This window comes from Aquarana catesbeiana, linkage group LG01 (assembly GCF_042186555.1).
Source record: "Aquarana catesbeiana isolate 2022-GZ linkage group LG01, ASM4218655v1, whole genome shotgun sequence".
Classification (NCBI taxonomy): domain Eukaryota; kingdom Metazoa; phylum Chordata; class Amphibia; order Anura; family Ranidae; genus Aquarana; species Aquarana catesbeiana.
This window is the reverse complement of record NC_133324.1, coordinates 945,032,975-945,046,198: the sequence shown is the minus strand read 5'-3', so window position 1 is coordinate 945,046,198 and position 13,224 is coordinate 945,032,975.

Here is a 13,224-nt window from a genome sequence, read left to right as displayed (position 1 = left end):
CCTTCACATATTACCCACCACTATATACTCTGCACTCCTCACCTGCACATAATACCCACCACCATATACTCCACACTTCTCACCTGCACATACTACCCACCACCATACACTCCACACTCCTCACCTGCACATACTACCCACCTCCATACACTCCGCACTCCTCATCTGCACATACTACCCACCATCATACACTCCGCACTGTACATTCCCTATGTAAGTCATCTTAGAATCTATTAAACCACACCCCATTTAGCCACGCCCAACATTTAGCGCAATTTAAGCCACGCACATTATTCCTTCTGTGCCTAGCGCCCACTTTTTATCTTGCACACGGGCCCACTCATTTCATGATACGCCCCTGGGTCAAATGGCACATCACCCCAAAATCACCCCCATACCAACAGTGAGGTTTGGTGGTGGGAATATCATGGTGTGGAGCTGTTTTTCAGCATACGGTACTGGCAAATTTCATATCGTTGAAGGAAGGATGAATGGAAGAATGTACCAAGACATTGTTGATAAAAATGTGCTGCCATCTACCAGGATGATGAAGATAAAATGAAGACGGACATTTCAGCAAGACAATGATCCCAAACACAAAGCCAAGGAAATTCTCAATTGGTTTCAAAGAAAGAAAATAAAGTTGCTAGAATGGTCCAGCCAATCACCTGACTTGAATCCAATAGAAAAATCAACGGAAAGATCAGAGTTCATAGAAGAAGCCCATGGAACCTTCAAAATCACACCTGAGCAACGCTTGCGACTAGTTTCTCCATACAGGAGGTGTCTTTAAGGTGTCATTACCAACAAAGGATTTTGTACCAAGTATTAAAAAAATTCAGTTAGCGTGTTTAATACTTTTTTCCTGTGTCATTCCGTTTTATGTAATTATTTGGTTTCTTTGTGTGTATGGGTTGCTACCAACATGTGGTGAAAAGGTCATGTCAATAGCACCTTTAGAAATATATTTACCCAGAAAAATGGTGACGTGTTCAATACTTAGTTTACCCGCTGTATAAAAAACAGAACATGGATTGCCATTATCTACCCAAAACCAAAATATATAATATTTTAAGGTCCATCCTTTATGCATAAGCCAGCCCAAATTTAGAGACCGTTGAATGAGTCTGTTAATTTTTACTTACAGCCACACAGCCAGAAAACGACAACGAGGACAAGAGGCAAGAGGAGCATGGTGGGAGCAGTACGAAGATTTCTGGATGGGGATGTATTCCTGGTAACACCACGTACAGGGTCTAGTGAAGAAAACACATTATGAAAAATGGCTTGGAACAAAACTACACAGCTAACCAGCAGTGGCGGCTGTTGGGGTTTTTCTTCGGAGGGGGGTGGCAAACAATCCAAATGCCGCCACCCCCCCCGTCATGGACAGCAGCCCCCAAATCCCCCCCCCCACGGTCAGTCAGCTGGCCGGATCACTGGCGGCAACCCCTCCCCCTGATCAGTGAGTCAGTCAGGGCCCCGCACTTACCCCATCTCGCGGACAGCATGGTGGGAGGGTGGCGGCGGCTTCTCTCTGGGCTTCCTGATTGGCCAGTAGGAGATTCAGTGTTACAATAGCGAATATGCATTCACTATTGTAACAAAACTGGGTGGGCTTGGAGCACAGTGCTCTGCACTCTGAGACCACCCTTTTTTGAAGCCTATTAGAGCCTCTAGACATCCCCCCATTGGAATCCATGCATCCGGCGCCCCTGCATGTAGATCAGGGGGCCAGACGCATAGATGGGGGGGGGGGCGGCGCCCATGCGCCCCTACTGGACGGGCCGACGCTGCTAACTAGTCATAACATCCATATGCAGAATCCTGTGCTGGAAAGACTTATGATTCTTTACGGCATCTGAGTAGTGCTAAGATTAGGCCCACCGTTGCTTCTAGGCCTCTCATTTTCTACAGTACCTCACAAAAGTGAGTACACCCCTCACATTTTTGTAAATATTTTATTCTATCTTTTCATGTGACAACACTGAAGAAATGACACTTTGCTACAATGTAAAGTAGTGAGTGTACAGCTTGTATAACAGTGTAAATTTGCTGTCCCCTCAGAATAACTCAACACACAGCCATTAATGTCTAAACCACTGGTAACAAAAGTGAGTACACCCCTAAGTGAAAATGTCCAAATTGTGCCCAATTAGCTATTTTCCCTCAGGTGTGAATGTTAAATTTGGTGTTATCGCTCTCACTCTCTCATACTGGTCACTGGAGGTTCAACATGGCACTTCATGGCAAAGAACTCTGAGGATCTGAAAAAAGAATTGTAGCTCTAAATAAAGATGGCCTAGGCCAGTGATGGCGAACCTTGGCACCCCAGATGTTTTGGAACTACATTTCCCATGATGCTCCACTACACTGCAAAGAGATTGAGCATTGTGGGAAATGTAGTTCCAAAACATCTGGGGTGCCAAGGTTCGCCATCACTGGCCTAGGCTATAAGAAGATTGCCAAGACCCTGAAACTGAGCTGCAGCACGGTGGCCAAGACCATACAGCGGTTTAACAGGACAGGTTCCACTCAGAACAGGCCTCACCATGGTTGACCAAAGAAGTTGAGTGCACGTGCTCAGCGTCATATCCAGAGGTTGTTTTTGGGAAATAGACGTATGAGTGCTGCCAGCATTGCTGCAGAGGTTGAAGGGGTTGGGGGTCAGCCTGTCAGTGCTCAGACCATACGCCTCACACTGGATCAAATTGGTCTGTATGGCATTGTCCCAGAAGGAAGCCTCTTCTAAAGATGATGCACAAGAAAACCTGCAAACATTTTGCTGAAGACAAGCAGACTAAGGACATGGATTACTGGAACCATGTCCTGTGGTCTGATTAGACCAAGATAAACGTATTTGGTTCAGATGGTGACAAGCGTGTGTGGCGGCAACCAGGTGAGGAGTACAAAGACAAGTGTGTCTTGCCTACAGTCAAGCATGGTGGTGGGAGTGTCATGGTCTGGGGCTGCATGAGTGCTGCCGGCACTGGGGAGCTACAGATCATTGAGGGAACCATGAATGACAACATGTACTGTGACATACTGAAGCAGAGCATGATCCCCTCCCTTCAGAGACTGGGCCGCAGGGCGGTATTCCAACATGATGAATAACCCAAACACACCACCAAGATGACCTTTGCCTTGCTAAAGAAGCTGAGGGTAAAGGTGATGGACTGGCCAAGCATGTCTCCAGAACTAAACCCAACTGAGCATCTGTGGAGCATCCTCAAATGGAAGGTGAAGGAGCGCAAGGTCTCTAACATCCACCAGCTCCGTAATCTTGTCACGGAGGAGTGGAAGAGGACTCCAGTGGCAACCTGTGAAGCTCTGGTGAACTCCATGCCCAAGAGGGTTAAGGCAGTGCTGGAAAATAATTGTGGGCACACAAAATATTGACACTTTGGGCCCAATTTGGACATTTTCACTTAGGAGTGTACTCACTTTTGTTGCCAGCAGTTTAGACATTAATGGCTGTGTGTTGAGTTATTTTGAGGGGGCAGCAAATTTACACTGTTATACAAGCTGTACACTCACTACTTTACATTGTAACAAAGTGTCATTTCTTCAGTGTTGTCACATGAAAAGATATAATAAAATATTTACAAAAATGTGAGGGGTGTACTCACTTTTGTGAGATACTGTATATCTAAACCCAAGAGCAAAAATGTAATATATTGCAATTTACTAGTTTATTACGGTGGCTGCATTTGTTTTCTTTTCAAACTTTTTATCATTACGTTTCACCGGGTGATCCTGCCTACAACACATCCTGTCCTAAGCAGACAACGCTTGCATAATGCACTGTATCTATGGAGGAGCAGTTTTGTCACCCTAGGGTGATCTTCTGGTTAGGACTTTAAACAGACACCCCTTTCCTCACCTTCATAACTTAGGGGGGAGTTGTCTACAGAAGTAAACTCGGGCCACAACCTGCCCCCTCCCCCATTGTGCCCCATCCCCCTTTCAGGGTGGAGAGCGGGGAAGGGGTCAGTAAGTACATTGTTTACAGGCACTTTCTATTTCTGAATGAACACAATGAGTGATCAGTACCGATAACTCACTGTGTTCATACATAACTGAAGCATAGTAAACAGTTTACTATGCTTTAGTTTGTGAATGAACGGGAAGCTGCTCAGCACAGAGCACTTCCCATTCATTCACTGTTCACTGTTCTCAGTCCCTTTCTCTGTCTCAAAACTGAGAGCGTTTGAGCTTTGGGGTGCACACCCTAATAGGATGCGCAGATCTATGGCTGCAATGTATTATATTCTTGTTCTTGGGGTTATATATAGTTTAAGGTCAGCCAGTGAGGTTGCTGTTTTATCTTTGGTCTTCACTGTCCATCTTTCTGGGGCCCATAGAGTCGTCCACACTGCTATTTATGGCTCCAGGAACATGGTACCCATTCTCCTCTTCTGCCCAACCTCCTCTTCTGGGATGCTTATTATTATGCAAAATGTTGTTACCCGATGTGAGCAACAGGCTGTTGTATCAAGTCTACTGTACATGGGTCCAAAGCTGTTAAAAAAGTGCCTTGTCACAAGGAAAATCTGCAATATCAACCATGTAGGTCAAGGGAGTGGATGGGGAGATGTAAATTACATTGAATTCTGGGTAATCAACATATCTGGCACTACCTACATTGCCACCTGCCTGGCTATACAACATGGTAGAGGAGAATAAATCACAAGACTGGCTGTACAGAATAACAACTCCGTTGTAAATACATTTCTGTTTTAAATATTGCATTTACCGTAGCTGTTTGCCCAAATTTCTAATTTAAGCTTTATGTATCAAGTGTTAACCGACTCACCATTGATGAGGACCTTGTAATACACCTTATAGGAAGTAGGTTGATTATTTCCACCATTACAAAGTACATCAAGTTCGAAGCTCACGCCATCTGCCTTTGTCCATTTATTCAGAATGATAGTGCAGGAATCTAAAATGAACTGGAGGCGACCCTGGTATCCGTTGAGGGCCATTAGGTTGAGGTGATAATTTCCCATATGTTTAACTCCACTGTAGAGATCCCAAAATACTTCTTTGCCATGATCACACAATTCTGGCACCAAGAGGTGAAGATCAGAACCATTCTTGGCAGTTATAAACCTCGTTTCTGAAGAAGCAACATCTGCAGGAGGAAATACACAGAGAGATCAAATATTTAGAGGGCCCTGGTAAGTGACTAGGAGGGGGCAGCTGTAGCAATGTACAGAAAGATGTTTATCAGCATGCAGAATTGGTACATGTCTTCATTATCCACAGCTTGGCCAAAGTTCTTGAAAACAGTCAACAAAGGAGGTACACTGTATGACCAAAAGTTTGTTGACACCTGAAGTGATGTTGGCGACATCCAGGTTGCACTCCTCTGACTCTCCTCAGCAGGCCACAACCGACAGCAGGAAAAGTCTCTTGCAACACGGGGGTTCTGGTTACACCCAGTAGCAGGTGACACAAGAGCGAGTAACAGGAGTGCATGAGAACAAATAGAGAGGAAACACAGGCTGGGAGTGCTCAGGCACTGATAATGAGGGGCTGCCTGAGACTCACAGAGATAAAGACTGGTACAGACAAGCAGGAACTGATTAAGTGCAGAAGGTGAAGGGAGACTGAATGCTGGCAGCAATACACAGGATCACTGGTGGAGGAATCAGACACGGGAACATGAGGAATGTGCTGGATGAGCACTGGGAGCACACAGACAATACTGGGAAACACAGGACTAATCTCTGAAGAACACAGGACTAATACCCCTGGGGAACACAGGACTAACCCCTGGGGAACACAGGACTAATCATTGGGGAGCACAGGACTAATCCTGGGGAACACAGGACTAACCTTAGGGGAACACAGGACTAACCCCTGGGGAACACAGGACTGACCCCAGGGGAACACAGGACTAATCCTGGGGAACACAGGACTAACCTTAGGGGAACACAGGACTAACCCCTGGGGAACACAAGACTAACCCTGGGAAACACAGGACTAACCCCTGGGAAACACAGGACTAACCTCTGGGGAACACAGGACTAACTGTAGGGGAACACAGTACTAATCTCTGGGGAACACAGGACTAACCGTAGGGGAACACAGGACTAATCTCTGGGAAACACAGGACTAACCGTATGGGAACACAGGACTAACTTTGGGGGAACATAGGACTAATCTCTAGGGAACACAGGACTAATCTCTAGGGAACACAGGACTAATCTCTGGGGAACCCATGACTAACCGTAGGGAACACAGGGCTAATCTCTGGGAAGCAGGACTAATCTTTGGGAAACACAGGACTAACATTAGGGGAACACAGGGCTAATCTCTGAGGAACACAGGACTAATCTCTGGGGAACACAGGACTAACCGTGGGGGAACACAGGGCTAATCTCTGAGAAACAGGACTAATCTCTGGGGAACACAGGACTAACCATAGGGGAACACAGGGCTAACTTTAGGGGAACACAGGACTAATCTCTGGGGAACACAGGACTAATCTCTGGGGAACACAGGGACTAATCTCTGGGAAACACAGGGCTAATATCTGGGGAACACAGACAGGACTAATCTCTGGGAAACACAGGGCTAATATCTGGGGAACACAGACAGGACTAATCTCTGGGAAACACAGGGCTAATATCTGGGGAACACAGACAGGACTAATCTCTCGGAAACACAGGGCTAATATCTGGGGAACACAGACAGGACTAATCTCTCGGAAACACAGGGCTAATATCTGGGGAACACAGACAGGACTAATCTCTCGGAAACACAGGGCTAACAGTAGGGGAACACAGGACTAATCTCTGGGGAACACAGGACTAATCTCTGGGGAACACAGGGACTAATCTCTGGGGAACACAGGGACTAATCTCTGGGGAACACAGGACTAATCTCTGGGGAACACAGGACTAATCTCTGGGAAACACAGGACTAATCTCTGGGAAACACAGGGCTAATCTCTGGGAAACACAGGGCTAATCTCTGGGAAACACAGGGCTAATCTCTGGGAAACACAGGGCTAATATCTGGGGAACACAGACAGGACTAATCTCTGGGAAACACAGGGCTAATATCTGGGGAACACAGACAGGACTAATCTCTGGGAAACACAGGGCTAATATCTGGGGAACACAGACAGGACTAATCTCTCGGAAACACAGGGCTAACAGTAGGGGAACACAGGGCTAATCTCTGGGGAACACAGGACTAATCTCTGGGGAACACAGGGACTAATCTCTGGGGAACACAGGACTAATCTCTGGGGAACACAGGGACTAATCTCTGGGGAACACAGGACTAATCTCTGGGGACTACAGGACTAACCGTAGGGGAATACAGGGCTAATCTCTGGGAAAAAGGACTAATCTCTGGGAACACAAGACTAATCTCTGGGAACACAGGACTAACATTAGGGGAACACAGGGCTAATCTCCAGGAACACAGGACTAATCTCTGGGGAATACAGGACTAACCATAGGGGAACACAGGGCTAATATCCAGGAACACAGGACTAATCTCTGGGGAATACAGGACTAACCGTAGGGGAACACAGGGCTAATCTCTGGGGAACACAGGACTAATCTCTGGGGAATACAGGACTAACTGTATTGGAACACAGAACTAATCTCCGGGAAACAGGACTAATCCTGGGGAACACAGGACTAATCATTGGGGAGCACAGGACTAATCTCTGGGGAACACAGGGGGTCTGGCTGCTAGCATGTAGACACATTGCTCGATCACCGTACAAAGTGCGTGCTGAACCCTTAAGACAGCGCTCCCTCTGTGATCGGCTGGAAGTCAGCGGCTGCACACGGAGGGAAAAATCCGGTGCTGGAGACAGCTACAGGTGAATGCGGCGACACAATAGACGGCATGGGAGATTTACTCCATCCACACTCCCCAACGACGAGGACACAGCAAAATAAACTGATCAATGTATTAACCCCATTTTATCCAAAACTAAAAAATTCTGGGTAATCAACATATCTGGCACTACCTACATTGCCACCTGCCTGGCTATACAACATGGTAGAGGAGAATAAATCACAAGACTGGCTGTACAGAATAACAACTCCTTTGTAAATACATTTCTGTTTTAAATATTGCATTTACCGTAGCTGTTTGCCCAAATTTCTAATTTAAGCTTTATGTATCAAGTGTTAACCGACTCACCATTGATGAGGACCTTGTAATACACCTTATAGGAAGTAGGTTGATTATTTCCACCATTACAAAGTACAGCAAGTTCGAAGCTCACGCCATCTGCCTTTGTCCATTTATTCAGAATGATAGTGCAGGAATCTAAAATGAACTGGAGGCGACCCTGGTATCCGTTGAGGGCCATTAGGTTGAGGTGATAATTTCCCATATGTTTACCTCCACTGTAGAGATCCCAAAATACTTCTTTGCCATGATCACACAATTCTGGCACCAAGAGGTGAAGATCAGAACCATTCTTGGCAGTTATAAACCTCGTTTCTGAAGAAGCAACATCTGCAGGAGGAAATACACAGAGAGATCAAATATTTAGAGGGCCCTGGTAAGTGACTAGGAGGGGGCAGCTGTAGCAATGTACAGAAAGATGTTTATCAGCGTGCAGAATTGGTACATGTCTTCATTATCCACAGCTTGGCCAAAGTTCTTGAAAACAGTCAACAAAGGAGGTACACTGTATGACCAAAAGTTTGTTGACACCTGACCACCGCCTTGGGGGAACAAATTTGATCATGCTTTATTGGGGTTTTTTTGCCTTCTGTCTTCTCTCTGGATCAACTCTGGGTATTCTCTGGTTTTCTATTTGTGTGTGTGTTTTTTTTTTTTTATTATTTGGGTTGAACTAAATGGACTAGTGTCTTTTTCAACCAGAATAACTATGCAACTGTAGCGCTGGTAGATTTTTCAATCTACCGCTTATAGGTAAATTTAGTGGGTTACCTGTTCATACATAGTCAGATTTAGCCTATGTTCCAAAAGTGATGTTGTGTTGCAGGCGACATCCAGGTTGCACTCCTCTGACTCTCCTCAGCAGGCCACAACCGACAGCAGGAAAAGTCTCTTGTAACACGGGGGTTCTGGTTACACCCAGTAGCAGGTGACACAAGAGCGAGTAACAGGAGTGCATGAGAACAAATAGAGAGGAAACACAGGCTGGGAGTGCTCAGGCACTGATAATGAGGGGCTGCCTGAGACTCACAGAGATAAAGACTGGTACAGACAAGCAGGAACTGATTAAGTGCAGAAGGTGAAGGGAGACTGAATGCTGGCAGCAATCCACAGGATCACTGGTGGAGGAATCAGACACGGGAACATGAGGAACGTGCTGGATGAGCACTGGGAGCACACAGACAATACTGGGAAACACAGGATCTCTGAAGAACACAGGACTAATACCCCTGGGGAACACAGGACTAACCTTAGGGGAACACAGGACTAATCATTGGGGAGCACAGGACTAATCCTGGGGAACACAGGACTAACCTTAGGGGAACACAGGACTAACCCCTGGGGAACACAAGACTAACTCTGGGAAACACAGGACTAACCCCTGGGAAACACAGGACTAACCTCTGGGGAACACAGGACTAACTGTAGGGGAACACAGTACTAATCTCTGGGGAACACAGGACTAACCGTAGGGGAACACAGTACTAATCTCTGGGGAACACAGGACTAACCGTAGGGGAACACAGGACTAATCTCTGGGAAACACAGGACTAACCGTATGGGAACACAGGACTAACTTTGGGGGAACATAGGACTAATCTCTAGGGAACACAGGACTAATCTCTAGTGAACACAGGACTAATCTCTGGGGAACCCATGACTAACCGTAGGGAACACAGGGCTAATCTCTGGGAAGCAGGACTAATCTTTGGGAAACACAGGACTAACATTAGGGGAACACAGGGCTAATCTCTGAGGAACACAGGACTAATCTCTGGGGAACACAGGACTAACCGTGGGGGAACACAGGGCTAATCTCTGAGAAACAGGACTAATCTCTGGGGAACACAGGACTAACCATAGGGGAACACAGGGCTAACTTTAGGGGAACACAGGACTAATCTCTGGGGAACACAGGACTAATCTCTGGGGAACACAGGGACTAATCTCTGGGGAACACAGGACTAATCTCTGGGGAACACAGGGCTAATATCTGGGGAACACAGGGCTAATCTCTGGGAAACACAGGGCTAATCTCTGGGGAACACAGGGACTAATCTCTGGGGAACACAGGACTAATCTCTGGGGAACACAGGACTAATCTCTGGGGAACACAGGGCTAATCTCTGGGAAACACAGGGCTAATCTCTGGGGAACACAGACAGGACTAATCTCTGGGAAACACAGGGCTAATATCTGGGGAACACAGACAGGACTAATCTCTGGGAAACACAGGGCTAATATCTGGGGAACACAGACAGGACTAATCTCTGGGAAACACAGGGCTAACAGTAGGGGAACACAGGGCTAATCTCTGGGGAACACAGGACTAATCTCTGGGGAACACAGGGACTAATCTCTGGGGAACACAGGACTAATCTCTGGGGAACACAGGGACTAATCTCTGGGGAACACAGGACTAATCTCTGGGGACTACAGGACTAACCGTAGGGGAATACAGGGCTAATCTCTGGGAAAAAGGACTAATCTCTGGGAACACAAGACTAATCTCTGGGAACACAGGACTAACATTAGGGGAACACAGGGCTAATCTCCAGGAACACAGGACTAATCTCTGGGGAATACAGGACTAACCATAGGGGAATACAGGACTAACCATAGGGGAACACAGGGCTAATCTCCAGGAACACAGGACTAATCTCTGGGGAATACAGGACTAACCGTAGGGGAACACAGGGCTAATCTCTGGGGAACACAGGACTAATCTCTGGGGAATACAGGACTAACTGTATTGGAACACAGAACTAATCTCCGGGAAACAGGACTAATCCTGGGGAACACAGGACTAATCATTGGGGAGCACATGACTAATCTCTGGGGAACACAGGGGGTCTGGCTGCTAGCATGTAGACACATTGCTCGATCACCGTACAAAGTGCGTGCTGAACCCTTAAGACAGCGCTCCCTCTGTGATCGGCTGGAAGTCAGCGGCTGCACACGGAGGGAAAGATCCGGTGCTGGAGACAGCTACAGGTGAATGCGGCGACACAATAGACGGCATGGGAGATTTACTCCATCCACACTCCCCAACGACGAGGACACAGCAAAATAAACTGATCAATGTATTAACCCCATTTTATCCAAAACTAAAAAAAAAATATTTTGGTTTTACATAAACTTTAATAATTAGAAGTGGGAAAAAAAAACATGGCAAGAGTGTAAAAATTATTACAAAGTCATAGTGTACATGGCAAATCCTATCACACCATGAAGAAAAGTTTAGTAATGTCAATACAAAGCTCAACAAAATACTTACTGAACACTGAGAATAGGAGAATTATTGGTCCGTACACAACATAAACTGCTCTCATCTTGCAAGTGTGTCTATTGTAGAATAAACGCTTGAGATGATTTAAGGGGAGGATATCACCAACTTCCTCCGAACCCAACCACTTCCCTCGTCTAGGGACTAGACCACAACACTGCTGGGAAATTTATCTTGAATTACCTCTTCAGTTTGCAACGTTGGCATGCGTTAGTATAACTGTAGATATCATCCCAATTCTCAGTATATCCAGTTGGATTATACCTTGTGCTTTTCAGAACAGATTAGGCTTTCATTTAGTGGTGAATATCTCCTCACTTTGTTTTATTATCAAAGGAAAACTGGCCCAAGATAGTAGAAATAAAAAAGAAAAAGATATATATCTACATAGATATACATACACAGTGGGGATGGAAAGTATTCAGACCCCCTTAAATTTTTCACTCTTTGTTATATTGCAGCCATTTGCTAAAATCATTAAAGTTCATTTGTTTCCTCATTAATGTACACACAGCACCCCATATTGACAGAAAAACACAGAATTGTTGACATTTTTGCAGATTTATTAAAAAAGAAAAACTGAAATATCACATGGTCCTAAGTATTCAGACCCTTTGCTGTGACACTCATATATTTAACTCAGGTGCTGTCCATTTCTTCTGATCATCCTTGAGATGGTTCTACACCTTCATTTGAGTCCAGCTGTGTTTGATTATACTGATTGGACTTGATTAGGAAAGCCACACACCTGTCTATATAAGACCTTACAGCTCACAGTGCATGTCAGAGCAAATGAGAATCATGAGGTCAAAGGAACTGCCTGAAGAGCTCAGAGACAGAATTGTGGCAAGGCACAGATCTGGCCAAGGTTAAGAAGGCACAGTGGCCTCCATAATCCTTAAATGGAATGACCAGAACCCTTCCTAGAGCTGGCCTGTCCGGCCAAACTGAGCTATCGGGGGAGAAGAGCCTTGGTGAGAGAGGTAAAGAAGAACCCAAAGATCACTGTGTCTGAGCTCCAGAGATGCAGTCGGGAGATGGGAGAAAGTTGTAGACAGTCAATCATGACTGCAGCAGTCGGGGCTTTATGGCAGAGTGGCCCTACGGAAGCCTCTACTCAGTGCAAGGCACATGAAAGCCGTAAGGAGTTTGCTAAAAAACACCTGAAGGACTCCAAGATGGTGAGAAATAAGATTCTCTGGTCTGATGAGACCAAGATAGAACTTTTTGGCCTTAATTCTAAGCGGTATGTGTGGAGAAAACCAGGCACTGCTCATCACCTGTCCAATACAGTCCCAACAGTGAAGCATGGTGGTGGCAGCATCATTCTGTGGGGGTGTTTTTCAGCTGCAGGGACAGGAAGACTGGTTGCAATCGAGGGAAAGATGAATGCGGCCAAGTACAGAGATATCCTGGACGAAAACCTTCTCCAGAGTGCTCAGGACCTCAAACTGGGCCGAAGGTTTACCTTCCAACAAGACAATGACCCTAAGCACACAGCTAAAATAATGAAGGAGTTGCTTCACAACAACTCAGTGACTGGTCTTGAATGGCCCAGCCAGAGCCCTGACCTAAACCCAATTGAGCATCTCTGGAGAGACCTAAAAATGTCTGTCCACCACCGTTTACCATCCAACCTGACAGAACTGGAGAGGATCTGCAAGGAGGAATGGCAGAGGATCCCCAAATCCAGGTGTGAAAAACTTGTTGCATCTTTCCCAAAAAGAATCATGGCTGTATTAGATCAAAAGGAGCTTCTACTAAATACT